Genomic DNA, 2927 nt, shown 5'->3' on the forward strand with positions numbered 1-2927 from the left:
AAATTTGACACGAAAGCAGATGAACCCCGGGCAAAGGTTACTTCGTTAATCATCAAGAGAGATGATCAACTGCATGTGTATTTTCCCATGAAATACAATCGAATACTTTTTGATAAGTATCGAAGGGCTTTTTTTTAAAAAAATGAGTTTTGGGTTGGTTTAAAATTTCATTACATATCAACCTTAACATAACGTGAGAAATTGTAACTGAAATTACTTGTATGACCAGTGTAGTCAGTAACAAATCGGCTTTTGAAAAATTTATCATGACTAGGAAATGCGAATGAAACTCTCACAGAAATCATATTCGAAAAAAAAATGTTGTACTGGATCTTGTTGGGTAACAAACATCATGGGTTGAGAATGTTTGATCAAGACCACGCATGCGAAATGAATATGATTTTGAGTTTCGAATTTTGGTACAGAAACAAAAGTTTCGTCAATTTCTGGAACAATGTTCCCGGTCAATTCCTTAAAGTGTAGGATTTTTGGGTTTCACTTTCATCACAGACTCATGATGTCAGATCATAAACACAGAAGTTTTGTATATCTAAGTCTCGATTGGTTTGATCATAAACCTCTTGGACATACGTCTTTGTGTGTGATTTGTGTGAAGAATTTTAGGATGAAAAAGATTGGTTATTAGATCGAATGTACCTCTGTTATTTGTGGACCAAACAGAAAACTCTCAACTCATATGAGAAGAGTAAGGTAGCTCTTTTGACTAATGCGAATACAAGCCTTAGTGGGAAGAAATTTTCATGTGATAATTTCATCAAGGCTTTCATTTCTCACACATTGAGTCATATGAGGATTGAGTCAATATGCTGCAGTATGCTTCTAGGGACATCCTAACTATTACAAAGTTGAAAGAAATAATACCTTCCCATAGAAACATACAAACATGACCTCTTCGCATTAAGCCCTGGACTAAACTCGCAACAGAAAATGTTTAAAGAACAAACAAAAACAACAAAAAAAATATTTTTGTGATTTTTGAATTTTTCAAAAATAAAAACAACAAAATAAAATATTTTTGGATTTTTGATTTTTCAAAAATGAAAATGAATCAAAAGAAAATATTTTTGATTTTTCAAGTTTTTCAAAAAAAAATGTTAAAACACAAAAATGAAACGTAAACCTAACCTTAGTTGTCATGTGTGCGAATGCGAAGAAAAGTGGATGCGAAGCCGCGCGAAGCCACTAAATGAACAGTAACTTCTGAACAATTTCAACTCAGAGCTTCTGAACGAACCTTTCATCCTTGAATGATGGATTTTGAAACTGAATTCACATCGATCATACCCAAACCTGCTAAAATTCTTACAAATGATTTTTCATCAAGAGGTTTAGTAAAAATATCAGCAAGTTGTTCAGTGGTTTTAACAAAATGAATTTCAATATTCCCATCTTCCACATGATCTTTGATAAAATGATATCGAAGAGCTATGTGTTTTGTCTTTGAGTGTTGTACTGGATTATGACAAATGCGAATTGCACTTTGAGAATCACAATACAAAGGAATCTTTTTCATATTGATAGCATAATCACGAAGTTGACTCTGAATCCACATGATTTGCGAAGTGCAAGCAGCAGTTGCAATGTATTCAGCCTCAGCAATTGATATAGCAACACAAGTTTGTTTCTTCGATTGCCAACTCACCAATTTTCCATCCAACAGTCGACATCCACCACTTGTACTTTTCCTATCCAATGTACATCCTCCTAGATCAGAATCTGAAAAAGCTTGAATGAAAAATCCCGATTTCGAAGGATACCAAAGTCCTAACGAAACTGTCCCCTTAAGATAGCGAAAAATATTTTTCACTGCAGTCAAATGAGGTTCTCTGGGATTAGCTTGATATCTAGCACAATTACAAACCGAAAACATAATATCAGGTCTAGTTGCAGTTAAGTACCATAAAGACCCTATCATGCTTCGATAAAGTGTTAAATCAACAGCAGGAGCATCTAACGAAGGAGTTAGTCTTGTTCCCACTGCCATTGGTACTCTTAGTTTCGTGTTGTTGGTCATTCCAAACTTTTCAAGCAAGTTCTTCTTATATTTTTCTTGATTGATTAAGATTCCATCCCTGTTCTGTCTTATATTTAATCCAAGAAAATTATTAATTTTTCCCATCATACTCATTTCAAATTGACTCTTCATTAGATTTTCATATTCAATTGACAATGTTGAGTCAGTTGAGCCAAAAATAATATCATCAACATAAATTTGAACAAGCATCAGATGACTCCCAACTATCTTGCGAAACAAAGTGGGGTCAACTAATCCTTGTTTAAATTTAGATTGTTTCAAGAAATTTGTAAGTGTTGCGTACCAGGCTCTTGGTGCTTGTTTTAACCCATAAACTGCCTTGTCTAGAATGTAGACATGATCAGGATGCTCCTCATTTATGAATCCTGGTGGTTGTTCAATATACACTGTTTCTTCAAGTTCTCCATTTAAGAATACACACTTAAAATCCATTTGATAAACATCAAAGTCTTTGTGAGCTGCATAAGCTAAAAATATGCGAATTGCTTCGAGTCTTGCAACAGGAGCAAATGTTTCTTCATAGTCTATTCCTTCTTGTTGCGAATAACCTTTAACCACTAGTCTAGCTTTATTGCGAATAATATTGCCATTTTGTCAGTTTTATTTTTAAAAATCCATTTTAATCCGACAATTGAAACATCAGAATGTTTAGGAATTAATCTCCGAACCTTGTTTCATTCAAATTCAGCCAGTTCAGATTGCATAGCAACAACCCAATCTGAGTGTTCCATAGCATCCTTTACTGTCTTTGGCTCTATTTTCGAAATAAAGACATTAAACATACATAGTTCTTGGTTCGCATTCAGTACCTCATTTTTCGCACGAATTTGAGCTCTTGTCAACACACCATCTTGTGGATTCCCAATTACCT

The sequence above is a fragment of the Lactuca sativa genome, chromosome 1, assembly GCF_002870075.4.
Source record: "Lactuca sativa cultivar Salinas chromosome 1, Lsat_Salinas_v11, whole genome shotgun sequence".
Taxonomy (NCBI): Eukaryota; Viridiplantae; Streptophyta; class Magnoliopsida; order Asterales; family Asteraceae; genus Lactuca; species Lactuca sativa.